Source organism: Canis lupus, chromosome 3 (genome assembly GCF_011100685.1).
Source record: "Canis lupus familiaris isolate Mischka breed German Shepherd chromosome 3, alternate assembly UU_Cfam_GSD_1.0, whole genome shotgun sequence".
Classification (NCBI taxonomy): domain Eukaryota; kingdom Metazoa; phylum Chordata; class Mammalia; order Carnivora; family Canidae; genus Canis; species Canis lupus.
The window spans coordinates 5,654,807-5,676,439 of NC_049224.1; the positions used below are offsets into that span (position 1 = coordinate 5,654,807).

A 21,633-nucleotide genomic window follows, 5' to 3' on the forward strand; every position below is an offset into this window, starting at 1 on the left:
GAGAAGGCAGCAAGTGAGTTAATTAAATATGTACAGTAATTTTTCCTTTTTCAAAAGGAAATCTATAAAGAAATATAAGAAATAATTCTGTTAAATATGTATTATTTACACTGCCTTAAAATAATAAATGTATTTACAATGTATTTTTGGGGGTGCCTGGGTGGCTCACGGTGGTTGAGCGTCTGCCTTTGGCTCAGGGCATGATCCCGGGGTCCTGGAATTGAGTTCCACGTCAGGCTTCCTTGTGCAGAACCTGCTTCTCCTTCTGTCTATGTTTCTGCCTCTCTCTTTCTGTGTCTCTCATGAATAAATAAATAAAAATCTTTAAAAAAAGTATTTTTTAAACTATCATAGGTGAAGTGCTTCAGAATAATTTAGGAGAAAAAGGACTTTAATTATCAGTGGTTGTCAGTTTTCTTTCTTAGCATGTGTAATAGAAAAAAAAGATAAACGCTACATCGCTCATTTTGTTGAAACAAATGTTTATAAATATAAAATATGTTTATGGAATGAATCCATGTAAGTAGATAAATACTAATCAACTGGGATATGGAAAAAAAAAAAAAGCTTGTCTCCTAAAAATAAATTTCTAATTCTGTTATAACATGATTATTATGATTATTAGGGTATTTAGAGTTTGGTTGAAGTTTGAGTTTAGTTAATTGGCTTTTTAAGTCTGCTGTGGAAATAGATTTCACAGCAGTTTCTCATTCTCGTTTTATACAAATATGCCAATTGGTAATTCCTTCCTTCCCAGTTGGTGAGTTTGAAGTTCACGTTGATGTGGTGTCGTATGTGCTTGGGGGTATAGCTGTACAGGAGGGTGGTGTGATGGGAGGAGGGAAGTGTATAAAGGATGTGCCAGTTTCCAATTCAGTTAAACTGAGTGGAGTGGAGATATTTCAGACAAACATCCTACTGGCACTCTCTCTGCCTAATGAATGGGGAATATGGGTCTCATAGCACAAAACTACCTGGGTATTCAAAGGCTCCACCTATTTTTACAAAAATCGCCAATATGTTTGATAGTGAATATTAATTTATATCATGCTGTGATTTTTAAACCTCTGGAAAATTGTAATCAAGACCTTTCATGGTTCTTTTAAGCATACCATTATTGTGGGATTTTTTTTTTAAGCTATGACTAGAAGAATTTTAAAATAAATGTCAAGACTTTGTTGTGTTTATTATGAAGGTTTAAAGTATATAGATGTATATTTATACATCACATAATTACAGATCCCCTCCTATAGCTAATCATGCATGCATTTCCATTACACTCAAAGCTTCCATTCCTTAATCAAGCATTCTGTGATTATGCAAATTTGAAAGATAATGAGGTACACCCTATAACAGATAGCAAATCAGCGTTGTTAAATAAGTCCTAAAAAATGAAAAATTGACTCTTTTGGTTCTGAAAAATCTTAGGGAACTTTCGTAATTAGTGGATTATTCACATAGAAGAAGGTGGCACATTGTCATATGTTATATTGGTTTTCTATTTCCATTTATTTGGTTGTTTTATTTCCTTATTCTCAGTGATTAAATATTCCCCAAATTTCTGGTCACATACAGCAATCAGAAAAATTATGAAATACATAAAAGAGGACTTCAATCCAGATACACACTTGGCATGTCTTTTGCTTACTGCTAGTACAGAATTGTTGTAAGGGTTCACTTTCCATGGATCATTTGCCTAATGAAAGTGTGACACTTTGACATCAATGGTAGAATTTTAGGTTGTTGTATTTTCTCAGCCAGGGTGTATTTGTCAGCAAACTGTTTTGTAGACATCAAGCAAGCAATTATGTTTTTCATAATTTGTAATTTCTTACACAACTGTTGATTCCTTCCATGTAATTTTTCTTTAATCATTGCAATGGACTATGCAGTGGTTATTTGCAAGCTGAAGTGCATTTTTGTTGAAAGTTTTCATTTCTTTCTCTTCTCAGAAAGGAACTCACAGCTTGGGAGGAGTTGAAACAAAATGTTAATGTGTTGTTTTATTCAGCTATTTCTGTTAATAGGCCTTTGTTAAAGGTGGGTTAGTAAATATTTCATCTTCGAAAGTGAGGAAAACATCACAATATAAACCTTATTGTCTGGAAGATATAGGGAGAGGGACTAGAGATTATTTTAAGAGTGCAATAGCTATTCAACAATGTGATGTGGTTTAGAATTAGTAAGAGACTTTCCCATCTTAGGACATTTTCCCTAGCTGTATATGATGGAGCCTGAAATGTTAGTTACTTTCAGTTAACATATTAGTGAAGACAGACCCAGTGATCAAGCCATGCTTAAAGGTCCTAATAGTCTAAAATAAAATTGTAGGGACACCTGGGTGGCTGAGTCGGTTAAGCACCCAACTCTCGTTTCAGCTCAGGAAATGATCTCAGGGTCATGAAATGGAGCCCCAGGTGGGCTCTGTGCTCAGGGTGGAGTCTGCTTGAGATTCTCTTCCTCTCCCTCTCCCTTCACACCCCACCCCCTGCCACTGCTTGAGCTCTCTCTTCCCCTAAAATAAATAAATAAATAAAATCTTCAAAAAAAAACTATAAGGGTGCCTGGGTGGCTCAGCTGGTTAAACATCCAACTCTTGATTTCACCTCAGGTCATGATCTCAGGGTTGTGGGATTGAGCCCCCATCTGGCTCCAGGCTCAGTCCCTTGTATCTCCCTCCCTTCATTCTCTGTCTCCCAAATCAATCAATCTTAAAAAAATAAAATTGTAACACATTTGATTTCATTATATATACATTTTAAACAAATAAAAAACAACACTCTTATTCTTCTTCAAAATAATATTAAATGAGGTTCTGCTCTTTAAAGGCAGGACAGAAAGCAACCTGCAGATGTCCATGAGGAAAGCAATGTTTTAGAGTATAAAATCAGATTCTCTCAAAAGTCTACTTCATTAGTTTCAAGATGATAATTGGAAAAACTAGTATTAGAAGAAATCATCTCTCTCTCTCTCTCTCTCTCTCTCTCTCTCTTTTTCAATGAAAGATGCATATTCATTTCAGGTCCAGGGGAAAGTTGATAGTTGTGGTCATTTGTTAAGTTGAATTCTTTCAAATATATTACACTTTATTGATTATTTGCATCAGCTACTTGCATTTGAAGAGGCCCACAGTGTTGTACTTCTCTAAAATTCCCAGTCATTTTCTCTCTCTTTGCAGTTTCTGTACCCTTTATTATTAGAAAGTTTAATTTCATAGTCCTTTTGGTCACTACTACAGTTCCATTACATTTTATCATGGATAATATTAGAAGGTTTTTTTAAAAAGATTTTATTTATTTATTCATGAGAGACATAAAGAGAGAGAGGCAGTGACACAGGCAGAGGGAGAAGCAGGCTCCACACAGGGAGACCAACGTGGGACTCAATTCCAGGTCTCTAGGATCAGGCCCTGGGCTGAAGGCGACGCTAAACCGCTGAGCCACCGGGGCTGCCCTAGAAGGGTTTTAATCAAGGTATTTTTATTTCTCCAAAAATTTTTTGCTATTCAACAAATATATTTCCCTCCTCCTTCAGGTAGTAGATAGAACCTAGAGTAAAAAAAGTCAACTTGATGAAGAGATGTTTTAGCTTATTGGTGATGAACGCTGCATGTAGACCTGTATGTATTGAATTTCCAAAGACTAAATTTGGAATGTTCAGACAGGCTTTATAATGCTGGAATCTAGATCATTGGAAGATAGATTTAATGCTAATAAATTGTAGACTAGGGATGATGCAAGTTAAGCCTGGGGCATGAGGACTGTGGAAAACATGATTCTACATATGTTGAGGGTAAAGCCAATATCATTCTTGTTCTATGCTTGCCTTTTGGAGGCCTGGCAGGGGACGATCTTCAAAATGGGAAAGCCACAGGTTAAAGCTGACATTGTAATGACTATATATACTCAAGATGGTCTAAGTTTAAAACAGAAATGAGTCCATTTCTGCTAGTAAAGATTATTATAAAATGGCAAATTTTAATATTTTATTATACAGTTCTTTATTGAACATCTACCATAATATAGAAACAAAACAATGTCCCTGCTCTAGTAGAATTACTTATAGAGCGAATGGGGGGGCGAGATAAGAGTTTTTAGTTGCCAACAGAATTAGTTGCTTCTTGGCTAAGTTGATTTTGTTATAGGAAGTTAATGTTACATTTCTGTACATCTGGTAGTGAATGTACATTCAGAATAGACATTTAGAACTCATCCATATTATCTTAGTCTTTGTGCACAGAGTTCAGCTATTTTAATTCTTTTTTTTTAAATTTTTATTTATTTATGATAGTCACACACACACACACACACACAGAGAGAGAGAGAGAGAGGCAGAGACACAGGCAGAGGGAGAAGCAGGCTCCATGCACCGGGAGCCCGACGTGGGATTCGATCCCGGGTCTCCAGGATCGCGCCCTGGGCCAAAGGCAGGCGCCAAACCGCTGCGCCACCCAGGGATCCCAGCTATTTTAATTCTTTACAAAACTTTTAAACTTTATAGAAGTAGAGGCTCAGAAGCAGAAACAATTACATTTTAAAATCACTACTGCATGGTATTTGTCAGAATCACTAGTTTTTCATTAACAGCCATGGCTTTCATGTCACTCCTTTTTTTTTTTTTTTTTTGCATTCATTATATGGGGGTATCAAAAAATAATATCTATTAAAACTTAGAAAATACTCCTACATAATTAGAAAAAAATAATACTTTTTAGATGGATAGACATAATTTTGTTATCTTAATAGCACCCCCTCAAAAACAGATTCAATATTTATCAATTCATTGTTAATAGCTCTTATAAGTTACTGGCTCCTTGTAGATGCTCCTGTTATATTTCAAATGTATTAGTTATCTCTCAGCAGTTATTAGATGTACTGTACTATGGCTAGGTTTACAATACTTACTAACTTAGTGATTATTATGTATGTGTTTTCATTTTAGCTGCATATTTCCTAAGAACTATAACTAAAGTTAGGAAAGTTACCATTGTTCTATAGGACACAGGAAGGGCCTTGTTGGTCAGTAGCCTTAAACTTATGGGAAGCCAGAGCTGGGTCCCTGTTCTATAAAAAATAACACTGAGATTGTTAGGCATTTCACAGAAACCCAGAAATAGACGAGACACACACTGAGAAAGTTGGGGGAGTAACAAAGACACACTTTCCTTTATTATGCAATTTTGCCCAGGGCTTGCTTTGTTTTCTAGTTATGATTTATGGCTGTGGGAGATCCCCAAGCACTTACATGATTTCACATTATCATCTTTCTGCTTTCTGGAAAGATTTAAGTACATTTGAACAGCTGACATTGACACAAAGTTTTGTTTAGCATGGAAGTGCTCCAGGAATTTTCGTTCATATGTGGGAGACTACTTGTCACCTAATGGTATTATACATGAAACTTATGTGAAGAAATTTACAATATTCAGCCATCTGAAAATATGTATGAAACAACAGGGTAAGTGAAGACATACAACAGTGCTTTAATTGCCCTTTTCTTCCTTAAAGTGGAAGAAGTTTATCTTCTCTGTCTCTACCACACAGGAGGCCACTGCTGCTAAATGCCAACACTGTCACCAATGCAGTGTTCATCAAAGATTTAGTCATTATCATAAATGGAGCCAAGCAGGAAATTCTTGTTCCAACTAGCAGTGATTTCTGGCCTGCCTCCTCCAAGAAGAACACTTGCAGTAAATGCAGGCTTTCATTTAATTGACAAAAGACTTCACCATAAAAATAGAGTGCCTTGAACAACTTGGACCTAATTGGGAGTAATGGTTCAGAGAGAAATTGCCAAGGGAGGTTTTTTTCTCTTCTTCTTCATGTATAAGTGATTGTATATGAAAAAGAATCAGAGCTGATAAATAGTGAAAGCTAGATAAACCATCCATTACTCACTCAACTTTCAGTTTAGTATATATGACTATAAAATAAAGCATTTTATGAGTTTAATATACCACAAGAGATAATCATTAAAAACACATTGGATATACTTACAAATCTGTGAATAGTTTTACATGGCCCCTTTTTAGTTTGGCAAAACATCACTATCCTTATTACTAACAATACAAATTTTATTAGGAGACTAGATACAGAAAGTCCTTGACTACTATGCTATATCCAAGGAAAAATGAAATATTGTATTTCTTTTTTTTGTGTGTAAAACCAAAAATATACAAAGTAACATCAAGAATAAATGTTTGGTTTGCCCTATCAGTTGCAATAGGAAATCACAGTGATTTTGAGAAAAGGTGATTGGGAATTTAATGACTTTCAATAAGTTTAATCTTAAATATTTGATTTTTGACATTTATAATGGCATTTAGCATTGGCATGCTACAAAAGCAAAATCATACGATCATATCAGTTGACACAGAAAAAGCATTTGATGAAATATCCACTCTAACTCATAAAAATGTCTAGCTTACATCATGTTTAGTGATGGAAAATTGAGTATTGTTCCCCTAGGATTGGGAGAAAGAGTTTTTCATTTTAGCCCTGGAAATTTTAGCTACTACAGTAAATTGAGACAAATAAACCTGTATAGGATGGAAAGGAAAAAATGAACTGGTCTCTGCAGATGACATGATTATAAATGTAGGAAAGCTTAAGGATCTAAAAAACACTTATGGAACTAATAAGTTAGCATATAAAAGTTACATGATACAAGACTGTAATGAGGTATCTGACTTCATTATTGATGTTGACTGTGAGAGCTTTTGTTTTAGAGCAGGGAGGGGCTATGGGAGAAGGGGAGAGAGAATCTTAAGCAGGCTCCTTGACTAGCCCAGCTCCCCAGGCAGGGCTTGATCTCACAATCCTGACATCCCGACCTGAGCTGGAATCAAGAGTCAAGTGTTTAATCAGATGAGCCACCTAGGCACCCTGACAGTGAGGACTTTTAAGAGTTACTCATCCTTTATGCCCTTATGACCCATACATGGACTAGCTGATGAAAAAGCCTGGGTGGTCCATCCTTTGGTTTTAGTAGGGAATTCAAACCATGTAAGTGCCTTCCACTGTACTGGAATGCTTATCCAGACCCCACCTCCTAACCATGATATAAAACTAAGCTAGTTCTTTCCTAGCTCTCTTAAGCCCTTTAGGACCTGCTTGAGAGGTCTGCCCTATTCCCTCAGAGACTTCAGTCATATAATAAACCTTTTATACCTTCATGGTATATGTGTTGTATTGTCAATTTCAATATCTGAGCTATACTTTTTGTAGGATCTGTCTGCCTCTGCAGGTAACTATAAAAAAGAACAGTATGTTAAAAAATTAATTGCATTTCTATGTATTAACAATGAACACCAAATTTAAAACCACAGAACCATTACAACTATGTCAAAGAAAGTGAAGTACTTAAGTATACACTTAATAAACTATGTACAGAAACCATATGCTTAAAATTAGAGAAGAAAATAAATAGACATACCATGTTCATGGAAAGGAAGTCTCAAGATAGCAAATGTTATTTTTTCCCAAACAGATCTATAATCTTAATGCAATTAATATAAAAATTCCTGCAAAGTTTTTGTAAACATAGACAAAATAATTTTAAAATTTATATAGAAAGGTAATAAGACTATAATAGGTAAGGCAATTTTGACCATGAATGATGTGGGAGTACTTACTTTACTGAATATTAAGTTTTGCTACATAGCAACAATGAACAAGAGAGTTGCTACTTGTCATGTGATGACACATAGATAAATGGAGCTGATGTATGACCACTCAGATATGTCCAACTGATTTTTGACTAGGTGCAAAGGCATTTCAATTGAAGAAAGATAGCCTGTTCAATAGATGGTGTTGGAACAATTGGTTATATGTAGGCAAAAAAAAAAAAAAAAAAAAAGAAATGAGCCTCAACCTAAACATGATAAAAGAATTAATTCAAAATGGATAGCAGATGAAAATATAAAACATATAGCTATACAACTTTTAGGGGAAAAAAAAAGAACATGTCTGGGGCCTATCACTAGTCAGAATTCATAGTCCTAGCCTGAAAACACAATCCATAGAAAGAAACATATAGGTTGGATCTCATTAAAATTAATAACATTTGCTTTACAAAGGCCAATGTGAAAGTCTTGCAACCTAATAGCAAAAATCTAAAAACAAGGTAAAACAGAAAACAACCCAGTTAAAAATAAGCAAGGGACTTGAACAGATATCTCTTCAGAGAAGACATACAAATGGAAAACAGGTGTAGGAAATGATGTTCAACACCATTAATGATCAGGAAATGGAAATCAGAACTGCAGTAAGACATCACTTCACAGTAGTTAGGATTGCTACCTCCAAAACAAAACAAGTATTGGCAAGGATGCAGAGAAAGGGGAACCCTTGAACATTGTTGATGGTAATGTGAAATGAAATAGCAGCTATAAAAAACAGTATGGAGGTTCCTTTAAAAATTAAAAAAAAGGGATCCCAGGGTGACGCAGCGGTTTAGCGCCTGCCTTTGGCCCAGGGTGCGAGCCTGGAGACCCGGGATCGAGTCCCACATTGGGCTCCCGGTGCATGGAGCCTGCTTTTCCCTCTGCCTATGTCTCTGCCTCTCTCTCTCTCTGTGTGTGTGACTATCATAATTAATTAATTAATTAATTAATTAATTAATTAAAAAAATAGAACTACCATATGATCCAGCAATTCTATTTCTGGGTATATATGTCCAAAAGAATTGAAATGAGGGTCTCAAGACAGTATCTTCATTGCAGTATTATTCACAATCACCAAGATATGGAAACTATCCATGTGTCCATTGACAAATGGATGGATAAAGAAAATATGATGTACAAAATGAAATATTATTCAGCCTAAAAAAAGAAGGATATCCTGGGTGGCTCACTTGGTTAAGTGTCTGACTCTTAATTTTGGCTCAGGTCACTATCTCAGGGTTGTGAGATTGAGCCCCACGCATCAGGCTCTGTGCTGGGCATGGAACCTGCTTAACATTCTCTCCCTCTGCCTCTCAAAAAATGACAACAACAACAACAACAACAAAAAACCCTGCCAACTACAACAAAATGGATGAAGGATATTATGCAAAGTGAAATAAACTGGTCACAGAAGGACAAATACTGCATGATTCTACGTCTTTGAGATATCAAAAATAAACTCATAGAAGCAAAAAACACAGTAGTGATTGTCAGGAATTGAGGGATGGGGGAAAAGGAGTTGTTCCATGGTATAAAATTTCACTTATTCTAAATAAATAAATTTTAGAGGTATGTTATACAACATAGTGCCTATAGTTAACAATGTGGTATTGCATACTTCAAAATTTATTGAGGGAAGATGTCACATTAAGTGCCCTTCCTCCCCAAATACAAAACAGATAAGAAACAAGAAAAGAAAAAAAAAATCAAAAGCAAATAAGGATAATTTGGGAGGTGCTGGATATGCTTATTACATGGATTGTTATGATAGTATCACAGGTGTTTGCATATGTCCAATCTTATCCAATTACACATATTCAATGCATTTAGTTCTTTGTATATAAATTAAACTTCAATAAAGTTGCATTAAAAAAGTCCATGTGAAGAATCTGAAATATTCTGGGGGAAAATATTTGCAAATATCTACCATGGGATCAATATCTGTAATACACAAAGGATTCTCAAAATTCAACAGTAGAAATTAAGTAAACAAAAAGTATAATTTGGAAATAGACAAAAAGACACAGACATTTCATGGAAGAAGATATTCAGCATCATTAGCCAGGAAGGAAAAGAAAATTAAAATCACAATGAGATGTCACTACATACTTCGCACAATAACTTTTTTAAAAATGATGGTAACAAATGGGTGAGAACAGGGAGAAATTGGATCACTCAAAAATTGCTCATGGGAACATAAATGGTGCAGCCAATCAGTAAAACAGTTTGTTACTTTATTATAAAACCAAAGCCACAATTACCATACAACACAATAACTGTACTCTTGGGTATTTATTTGAGAGAAATAAAATTTGTGTTCACACAAAGACTGATGCATAAATGTTTGTTGCAACTTTTTTTTGTCATAGCCAAGAAGCTATAATGTTCCCAGATGTTCAATAGGTGAATGGCTAAACAAGCTGTGTGCCCATACCCCTTGTAGTAAAATTCAGCAATAAAAAGGAACAAACTAGATATGTTAACAACTCGGATGAATCTCAGTGGCATTCTGTTGAATGAGAAATACCAGTCTCAAAGGGAATATATAATGCATGATTCAGCTTATCTAACATTTTTGAAATGAAAAGCTTTTAGAAGTGGAGGACAGTTTAGTGGTTGCCAGTATGGGAACAGACAGGAGGGGCATGGGGGAAGAGTGATTAAAGAAGAGTAAAAGGAGGAGTCTTTGTTATATTGGAGCTGTTCAACATTTTGCCTATATAACTTTAGTTTATAGATAAATACCATACACAAATGAGTACAAGTAAAACTAGAGAAATCTGACTCATATTGGAAGACTAAATCAATGTAGATATCCCGGTTTTAATACTAAACTTTAGTTTTATAAAATATTAGTGTTTGTGGAAACTGCAAGAAGTGTATGTGGGTTCTCTATTTCTTGCAATTGTATATGAATCTAAAATTATCTCAATACAAATTTCAATTTAAAAAATGAAGGTACCAAAGACCAAAAAAGTGAAAATGCATTTCGTTGTATTTAAAAAAAATCTATTGATTCATGATGTACAACAAATGTTTCACTATCTTTCCTGTACAGTTCAAAAATATTATTTGTTTCTTTAAAGATTCTATTTATTTTAGAGGGAGCGAGAGAGTGAGTGAGCATACATGCACACGCATGGGTGGGGGGAGGGGCAGGGGGAGAGGGAGGGAGAGAACCTCAAGCAGATTCTGAGCTGAGTGCAGAGTTGGCTGGATGTGGGTGTGATCTCCTGAGCCGAAAACAAGAATTGGATGCTCAACTGACTGAGCCCCCAGGCACCCCGATCAAAGTATTATTTGTTAAACTGCATGTTCTTCAACTCTAAATCAAGTTATTTCCTAAGGAATTCCAATCATTATGTCTTCAGTACAGTTAGTGCTTTTCTTTGCACTTGCTGTTGCACACATTGGATTTAGTGAAAAATATATACAGTTTAGATCCATGAAATCTAGAGATATAAAAATTAGTATATGATCTATAAGGAAAAAATATAAAATATCTACTTTTAGTCATTTTGGGGAGTTTCCAGAAATTCGTTTGATGCAACTAATAATGTCTGTGATCACTTTGTTAGCTATCCACTAGATTCTCCACATATAGTCGTCATACATTCTCTTATAAATGGTAAGTGATTTGTGGAAAGATACTTTTAGACAATACATATATCTTGTTCTTCGTCAACTTTTCACACCACCTACTCTTTCTCCATTGATGATAGTTTAATGTCATCGGTAGAATAAATTTTCCTTTATTTATATCAGAAAGAAATTGTTCCTATCATTATAGAACTTAAAAAACACATATACACTTACATATAAATGTATATGTTTAAATAGTAGATGCATATTTATAAAGTTCTAAGTAGATAAACCTTTATTTTTGTGTGTAAATAATTTCTATTTTTGTTGCACATTGATTCGGTGTTTTTTTGTGAAATTTCTTTATAGAATTATTTATTTTTCTGTCAGTTCTAATAAAGGATCAATATTAAATGTTTTAAATTCTGAATGTTTTGGTGTATTGACAAAGAGGATTTGTTTTCTATTACTAGGATGTAAAGTTTAATATGTATCCATATGATCTCCCTAATTTTTTTGAGCAACCAAAACTAATGTATTATGTTTAAAGTCAGGTTAGTGGTTACCTTTGGACAGGATAATTACTGGCTTTTATATGTATGACTTGTGCATTTTCTACATTTTCTAAAACTTAAAAATAGCAAGAAATTGTTCACATGGGTTATTGATATAAGCTCTGGAAAAAAGAAAAAGCAACTTTCCTCTAGAATGTGCATGGCTGTTTTCTGTTGCATAAATAGGGTCATGCAGTTTCATTAGTATTTGAGTAAAATGTCTGGAAATATATGTAAATAATAGGGTTAAAATTAATTGGAATTTAATGAAATATTCATCAGGCAACCTTTTTGATAAGCTTTAAGGCAACTGGGGCATTTTACAAAGAGATAAAAGAATAAATACGACATTACTTCAAAGTATGCACAGTCTAGTAGGAGAGGCAGTGAAGAGAAAAAAAATTCCCTGAAGCTCTTTATGGTAAATTCTACTTCATATGATGGTATTGCTCAAGTTGTGATGTCAACCAGCAAAGGATGCTGACAAGACATGCTCAGATAAGGTGAAGAAGTTGAGGAAGAAAATTTTTAGTGGTTGTTGGGGTAGAAGAAATGCGAGGTGAAGATCACGCATACTCTTTTGTTGAGTTTGTGTAGAAGAAGGAAGAAAGAAACTATATTTTAAAATTTGATAATTATGATAAGAAAACTTGAGTTAGTTGGTAGCTTGAGGGTAAAGATCACCCCAGAAAAGAATAAATTAAAGAAATGTTAAAAAGTAAAGCTTGAATACTTAGCCCGTAATATTTCTGGAAAAGTTGTAGTGTAGGATCAATATCACAAAAAGAACATCTTTTCTCAGCATATCAAATACAGAGACAAATAGATGCAATTGAATTGAAGAGATTTGAATTAAAAATTATTTCCTGGTATTCTTAATTTTGCCTTTACCTATGAATCCTTGACCACAATTACTTGTTTTGTCTATTACTCCCACACATTTACTCAAATTCTACCTCTGTTCTCCATTTCTTTAGTACCTCCAGTCCCTGATTCCTCACTTTTTTGTACCCTGTTCTTACCTGACTGTCTTCTACTTAACAAGTACCTGATTAGTCAGTGTCACTTCTTTCAAATTCTGTATTATCCCACCAATTTTAATGTACTGGTCCTTTCTTTTATGCTCTCTTCTACACTTTGAGTTCTCTATTCCTGCACTAGAAAACTATAGCTTTCGTGTCTCTTGGACTAGGGAAGGTCCGGGTGGCAATCACAAAAGAAGATGGCTAGAGTAGACTGGAGGGTGGACCATTACTGTAAAATCAGGCTCCCACAACAGTGGAGACATTATCTCAAAAGCTGGATTTAGACGGAAGGAGAATTGTAAACCGGATGTTAATAAATATGAATATATTGTCTAAAGTTCATAGTCACAAGTAGGGTTTCAGACAGTGCTATAAAGTCCTAGGAATTCCATAGGGGAAGTTTTGTTTGTTTAGTAGGAAATGGTGGATTGTCATCAGGGACATGGGCCCGCAGCCTGACTGAAGGGGTTACATGAGGGAAGGAATGAACTGTTTTTCAGAGAGATCTAAGAAATACTGTTTTGAGGGGAAGGAGGCATGTAGAGCTTTCTGTTAGTTCAAAGAGGGCATCTGGGAAACGAACAAGGGGTAGTGGAAGGGGAGGTGGATGGGGGAATGGGGTGACTGGGTGACGGGCACTGGGGGGCTGCTTGGCGTGATGAGCACTTGGTGTTACACTATATGTTGGCATATCGAACTCCAGTAATATATATATAAAGAAATAGGAGTACTCTCCAAGTTCCCAATATTTCCCACCAAAAGATGTCTCTGCAAAATTGGCAGAGCTTCTCATGAGCAGGCCAAGACTTATCTTCAACTTCCAAAGCAGTTGGAAGCTATCAAACATCTCAGAGAGAGTCAGCATGGGGAATCTGTGCAGGACAGTTTTTCTCTTTTTTTTTTTTTTTTCTTTTTCTTTTCCTAGACTTCAGCTACAGAGGGCATCCTTCTATGTCTTTGTTCAATCATGGCCTGTAATCTGTGTGAATGGAGGGAAAATGTATTCTTATGAAGGATCAGGGAACAGTACAAAAGGATTAAACCAGAACTCAGACCTACTCTTCTGTCTGTTTCTTAACCAGAGTTACAGAAGCTTAACAGAAAGTATGAAGGTAGCAATGAAAAGTTCTAAAATAGAAACTGCTGAGGAAGCACAGAGAATCTGGATTATGAAATCCCTGCCTTCCTTTATATCTAGTTCCTTCCCATAGGCCCCATTCAGAGCTGGTTGCCTTCACAGGAGACAATTAGACTCCCGTGCCTGGCCCACTCAAATACTTGTTTTAACATATGGCAATTTAGATGCTGTTGCTTGTCTCCTTAAATGTCTCTCTAAGACCATTTACCGTTTTTATGGCCAGTTTTAATGTGCTGCCATGTTTTCGGGACTTGGCTGCCAGACACTATTTTAATACAGGCATATCTCGTGCAAGAAGCAACCTGATTCATTATTATTAAGTTATCTTTTTTGGCAGTAAGTTCTGCGTGGCTCAAAGATTATGTAGAAGAAGAATGTCCTTTCACAATCATGGTTGCCTCCTTGACGTTTCTCTGATAAACTTGTTTTGTATTATCTTCTGTTTTCTTTGTACAGCTTTTCTTCCAAGATTTCATTACAGTCAGGGTGACAAGGATTCTGTTGTTGTTTAAGTGAGGTGGCATGTGCTAAATTGGCTCTGATAGAAGAAGAACTCAATCAAAAGTGACATTGTCTGTCTAGCGCTTCACTAAAAGTCCACTAGGTTGTGATATGTTTTAATGTTCAGACCTCGGTTCTGCAATGAATATTAAATCAACAATTCTGGTTCGCATATCAATGCAGGGAATTAACACAGAGCTTGGAAACTCTTGAAAATAAGGTGTGACCCCGCTGAAGATAATTCTGGCTTCCAGGCTTTCATGGAGGATATATTAATTCATTAAGTTATCCAAGCATGCTGCATACAAATGCTGACAGGGACTGAAAGGTTTGTTGTCTCCTATTAATCACTTTATTATTCATATCATTCTTTCACTAGAGGCATGAGAATATGTTTGATTAATATCTCATTTCTATTGTTTTGGCGAGCAATGTTCATTGGCTCTGCTCTAAAGAACTTTGTTTCCTTTCAAGTAAGTGTGAACAGAACAATAGGTGATTATCAAATCTTGATGTTGTTTTCTATGATTTCACAGTATCTCCTAACAACCTTGGCGATCACAGCCTGTGTTTAGGTAGGATGACGGTGATATGAGGTGTCTCCTCTTAACCTGACAAGAAATAAAGAGTCCCTGAAGGTAAAGTGACTTAAGGCAAATCTTAGCAACCTCTTAGCGTTCCCTGACTATCTCATTGTTCTCTCACTTGTTGGCTCTTATCCTGGGATCATATCTATTTGGTCTGAGTGTCCGCTCAAGAGAAACTTTTCTTTCACCCATTCTATTAAACGTGAAGAGAGCTTAGGAAAATTTTAGAAGACTCTTGATCCTCCAAATATTGAGCTCACTATTGCATATATTCCTTGTTCCAATCTCAAAGGCAAAACCATTATGTAAATCTTAATGATTTATATGCTAGGTAATTTGCCTTGCTTTTTGAAGCATAAATTATTCTAGAGCATGTTTTGAATTGGTTTAGGAAAAACCCAGATTTGGATGTGTTTCATGTACAAATGTTATAAAATCAGGTTTTTGAATATTATTACTAATGTTTTAACAAGAAAAACAATGTTTACTATAAAAAAAGTAAGCAAACTAAGTCCAGAGAATAACACAGAGTGCACACAAAGCGTGTTTCATAGCCAAAAATATCTCAGTTGCTGATTTTTTCTGTAGTCCCAAGATTTAGCGTCTTTTTTTTAAAAAAATATAAATAGTTGCCCCTGACATTAGGGTTCTGCTCTCCCTAAACTGCCTTGCCTTTTATTCCCTGGGCTGAGTAGCTCACCACAGGAAGCCCCACAGAACATGCTGCTTAGAGCTAACTCCTCAACATCCATATGGCTCCATCCAGGTCCTTTCCAAGCCTGATTGCATGCGCATTTATTGATCCCATGCTTTCCTTCTGTATACCCCATTGCCATTGTGTGCTTGTTCTTTTTCTGCCTTCCTAAAGTTCGTAAACAATCAACCAGTTGGGCAGAAGATTGCCCTGCAGAAGTCAACGCCATCTCACTTATCCAGATTTCAGTTGTCTGGCTGTCTTAATTCTATAGGATTTGGCCATGAACAACCCCAGACGTGGAAGAAAAAGTCATTAAGCTTAGATTTATACATGAGGGCGAATCAGCATAGTACTATAAGGGAAAGAAGTAAAGATAGACTCTCAGAAGCCTTGCTGCTTTGAGCAAATTACCTCATCACTTTGGCACCATTTTTCACAACCTTTTGTGCGTTACTGGAAGGGAAGTGGGGAGAAAAAGGAAGAGAAATGGCACTTAGGGATAAGGGAAAGTTCATAGGTTTTAAGTTCAGAGACACAACTTTTCAAAGCTTGGCTCTGCCACTTCTGACACTGGCAAGTTATTTAACTCGTTTTATCCCCTCCATCTGTTAAATAGAAAAATACTACTTGCTTTATGTTTATTTAAAGGTTTTTGTGATTTCTTTCTTTTTTTTTAATTTTTATTTATTTATGATAGTCACAGAGAGAGAGAGAGAGAGAGGGGCAGAGACATAGGCAGAGGGAGAAGCAGGCTCCACCCACCGAGAGCCCAATGTGGGATTCGATCCCGGGTCTCCAGGATCGCACCCTGGGCCAAAGGCAGGCGCTAAACCGCTGCGCCACCCAGGGATCCCGGTTTTTGTGATTTCATCTGAAGTTGTTGACCCATAATATAACCTCAGTATTGAAAGTTTATATTTCCTATCCTATAATTTTATTTGCACAGGTTCCCCATTCTTGAGGACATATGTCATTTTCCTCTTTGTAGCTCTCACATCTAGAAGGTGGGAAGAATCCAAAATATATGCATTGTGTGAATCTATGAAGGGATATGTAGTCCATGATATTCCTTTAAAGAAATGTCGTACTTTTGTTAAATAGCTTCATACCTCCTGATCTTTTCTCATAAGGCTAGTTAGCTAATTTCCCAAGATTCAGCAAAAATGGAAAAAGTAAATTAGACTCAAGCTTGCAGATTGCTAGTCAGGCACCTGGATAATAGTAAAAGTCATAGTTGATAGGATGGGCATACAGAAAAACTGAAAAACGCTTGAGTGTGACCTGTTGTGTAGCTCCCCGAGACACACTGGTTTCACCCGGTATCCTATTACAGAACAGATTGGCATTCATGTAGGTAGACATTTTGAGCTTTAATGGAAGGGTAAAATTATATTAAATTCACTCTGCTTTAGAAAGCAGAGATGTGTGTAATATGTTTTAGAAATATTTCTATTAAAACGGTTACTTTCAGTGCCTGAAAAGTTAAGCTTCAATTATCTGCAAAATTAACATATGTGTACAGATCATTCCCCATCAATGTCAGATTAATAGTGTTCTGCTGATTGCCATTACAAGTCATTCTTCCACCACCTTTTAGTACTTTTTCCCTACCACAATATGCTGCAGAGATTAATAGATTTTTTTTTAAAGGAAGATTCCTTTTAGGAAAGGTAAGATCTACTTTAAAATTAGCCAAAGCTATCCTAGACCTGTTTCATGAGATCATTCAAACTTTTATACTGCACGATAAGGTCAAGGAAATTCCCAGGCTCGGCCTGGCATCAGTGCCATTGAATGCACTTGTAATCTGAGCCAGACATCTGTGAGTGAACTCAACAAGCCCCAGGGCAGGAAGGCTGGCATTTTTCCACCTGAATGACTATTTAAGTAAAAGCAGGACAGTGGAGACAGACAGGGTAGTCTGTTCTTGCATTGGTGTTGGCTTCAACGTATGCAATTTGTAGATGGGCTCAAAGGCTGTTCATTTTCGAGAAGACAATGCTTTTATAGAATATAGTGATCATCAAAAAGCTGGAAGAACTATCTTAAAGTTTTAACTATATGAATAATTTAGACTTTTCCTTAAAGCTTTTCATTCATACCACAGCTCTCCCCTTCCCAAATAACCCACTACGTCATTTACCACATACATAACATACACATACATAACATATATATTTTAAGCAACAATTTATTATTTATATATTATAATATTTTATTTAATTTATATAAATTATATTTATTATATTATATATTTATATATAATGTATATATTTGAAGCAACATTATATATATTATATATATATATAAAATATATTTGTATATTTTAAGCAAGTCTCAAGTTCCTTTTGGTGACTTACTGGGTTAAATTATCAATAGCCTGATGAATATTGAATATGAATGAAAAACTAACTATCAAAAAAGCATTATACAGATGTTTTGATATTCCTGTGTAAATTATAATCTAGAAATTTGTAAGAAAGTGAAAAGTGATTAATGCAGTGTAAAAGTAGAAAGTAAACAGGAGGCTAGTTTCAGTAATAATTTCTGAGAGCAGCTTTAATATATTGCTGTGAATAGTAATACAGGTTATTTGGTAGAAGTGAGAGACATCAGGGTCAACTGGTGGCAAATTGTAGAGGGGCAGTGGTCATTGACTGCAGAGAGAAACAACTTACTACATGGGACTTTATTTGAGGCTATGTCCTACCAGTGTAACTCTCCTTTATTATTACTTTATTTTGAGGGTAAGAGTAAAATCAGGTTTGTCTTCAGAGAATAAGTATTTTGGGCTTTAATCAAGGTTAGCCTCGTTGCCAGTTTTGAGGAGACTGCAAGGAAATGCTATCTGCCTGACACTTACGGACATTAGAGGTCTTTAGCTCCTGGGAACAGACTGAATGTGGGCAAATCCCTTCTCCCGAAAGGGGGGATGACAAGTTCCCAGGCCCAGTTAGGTCATTGCCAGATAACCTGTAATGAACCTCTGCGATTCTCGTCTGATTTTCCTAACTGCTTGTTTTCCTGAAAGGTCATAAAATTATTGAATATCAAATTTAAATCTGAGGTTTTATTATTGCTATTTTAAAGAAAATAAGAATCTGATGAAATTTATGTAGAAAGCATGGAATTAGAAGGATACTATAATTTTCATCAAACCCTTCATTTTGCATGTGAAAAAAGAGTTTAAAGCATAAGTAGTTGTTGGGAATTTTAACCTTTCTTGGTTTGTGTTTTTAGTCCAAAACCATCTTCTGAATATCTACCAATTTTCCTAAAATAAAGTAGTTGCACATGTCTTAGGCTTTGCCAGCCATTGGTCACCTTTTTCCTTCAAATTTTTATATGTTCTTTTCATCCTAATTCTGTAGTGGAACAAGCCCCCACCAGCTTTACTGACACAAATTAACTTCTGTTAGCACATTCTGAGTTACTAGGAGTTTCAAGAAAGGCCCCCAACTCACACACACAAATTAGTCTGTCATTGAAGTAACTGTGTGGCACATGCCCTCTTTTTCCCTACTACTTTGACATTTTCTTTTTAATATCTGATCTCGTGAATCCTCATTCTTGGCTTAGCTGAGGATTTGATCTACAGAAAAAAAGCCAATGGTAGTTTCAGTTAGTCCAAATGCCCTAGTCATGACGGTACAAAGTCATTTCTGTGTTTTCTGAAAAGACCAAGAGAATGACCTCCAACAGGCCACAAGAGCCCTAAGTGATACTGTTAATCAGATCCAACACAAACAAATAGAAATCAAACCAATCTAAATATACACATATACACTATATATATACACATACATATACACACATATATACATATATAGTAAGGCCAAGCTACTCAGATAAAGAAGTAGGTCTGTAAAAAAATCCCCAAGATGTTACTTTAAATAAATAGATGGTCTCAGAACAGTATTTTTACAAGAACAATAATAATGAAATTCTCTCATAAAATACAATATTTCTGATTTGGGTACTAAATGAACCAAATGTATATAACAAAAAGGACAGAAAAATTACAGAGCAAGTTCAGAAAAATACTTTCCTCTGAGGAGTAAGGAAGTGAATCAGGCTAGGGGATGCTGATCAAAAGGACTTTTACCTAATGATTTTTTTTCAGGAATTTATTAAAGTATTTCTTGTGTTATCTTGTGTACACCAAATAACTTTTCTACCTATCTTGCTGAGCCCTTGAGAATTTAAGAGGGAATTTTAAGTGGCCATATGATGGGGACAAGGTTCAGGAGACTTTTTTTTTTAATTTACTTATTAATGTATAATTACAGATTATATTCTGATTATCTTCTTGCAGGACACAAGCAAGTAGGTAGGTCTTCTTGCTCAATATGTCTCTTTTTTCCATAAATGTCTCTTGGGAAGTAAGTTGCAATATCAACTTCGGGGAGTTTCTACTGCACCAGTGTTAAAAAAGGGCTGCTTCATTCAAACGTACCCTCTGTTGGGCAGTGTGCAGAGACTGATTGCACCTTTACATATCATCTGGAGTAAAATGGGGGTAAAGGAATTTCTTGTCTAACCAGAGAATCCCTTGCTTGAGGACTGCAAGTGCAGATGGCCTGAATTAACACTACAATTATTCAGGGAAGCTCAGTCTTGAACAAGTTTCTCCTGAATCTCTATAGTACTGCGTTTTGAATTAGGAGCTCCAGTGCTCTTGGTGATACACCAGAGTAACACTTCTTGTTAAGTCCCTACCCCTCCCCGCTCCTTTCAGTGAATTTTCCCTTGTTCTGCCTTCTGGTTCTGGTTCTGGATCTCCTCCTCTCCCCAGTCTTGGTCTATAAGGGGCAAGATCCCTGATGAATAGAAGACGAATTTAAATATCAACTCCTACTTGATGAAAATTTAATAGTTTGCTTTTGTGCGTTTGGTTGGTTTTGCTCTTTTAATAACCTAAAATAAGTATTTCACACTCAGTGATGAAAGTATCCCTCAGTTAGCTGTAATTTATTTTTGACTCCAACCTCTCTCACTCAGGGAAGGAATTTTTTAGGCAATAAGGTAACAAATTACTCTGAGAATCTGTTTAAAGATTTAGGGTCTAACTCCCAGGGGAAAAACATGCCTATACCTACAGTACACTCATAAAATTTGGCAGAAGCCTATCCTTATGTCTGCCCTGATATTAATTAATCTTCAGTTAAATCCATCAAAAGTAAAATCTATAAATCCAGGAGCCCGGGCTGTCTTTTTCTGTAATATATCCTTAATGGCAAGCATAGTTTCCAGAAGCTAATAGGCATTTAATAAATGTTAAATGAATAAATCAGTGCTCTCATTGCAATGGAATATGATGAGTATTTTTTACCCTATTAATACCCAGAATTTATTGAATAGTAATAGTAGACCATGCAATGTACTAGGCTTTTTATATGTGTAACTCACATTCATTCTGGAGTCAGCATCTGTCTGTTGTTACCTGGAAACCATTCAAACCACTCAGTTTCATCAGCTACAAGGAAAAAGAGAGTCATTCCAATCCTTACTCCGAAGACGCTAAAAAAAAAAAAAAAAAAAATGCAGTTCATAACCTCTGGCAACATTTCTCAGTACCTTAATTTTCACAATTTGAACTTCTCTGAAACTTTTTACTCACCGATAACATCTTAATTTCTCTCCCCCGGAACTACTTTCTACTTATTCTATTTACTTTCATCCTTTTTTGTCCTCAGAATTTAGTAATTTAGATTGGCTTAATCTCTTTATCTAAGTAATTTTCTTTCTCTTCAAGTGTTAATGACTCTGCCTTTTTGTGCTTGTCACATTATACTGCAGAAAAATTCATGATTTGTCTGAGGAAGATCAGTTCTCTACACAAGTTGGAAGAAAGAGGAGGGGATATGTGGAAAGAGACAGCATTCT

The 21,633-nt window shown here is 35.7% G+C and overlaps 1 long non-coding RNA gene across 11 annotated transcripts in view; it reads right to left on the reverse strand.

Moving 5' to 3' along the window:
• Nucleotides 1–21,633, reverse strand: part of LOC102156861 — a 147,706-nt gene that overhangs the window by 72,338 nt on the left and 53,735 nt on the right. For 8 of the 11 annotated variants that reach the window (XR_005356581.1, XR_005356579.1, XR_005356578.1 and 5 more), the window contains one exon: nt 21,157–21,267. This is a non-coding gene — a long non-coding RNA (uncharacterized LOC102156861). Of the gene's footprint in view, nt 1–1,416; nt 1,967–7,169; nt 7,250–14,733; nt 15,075–21,156; nt 21,268–21,633 lie in introns of those variants that run through there. The other 3 variants (XR_005356583.1, XR_005356587.1, XR_005356582.1) reach the window with 3 other exon arrangements.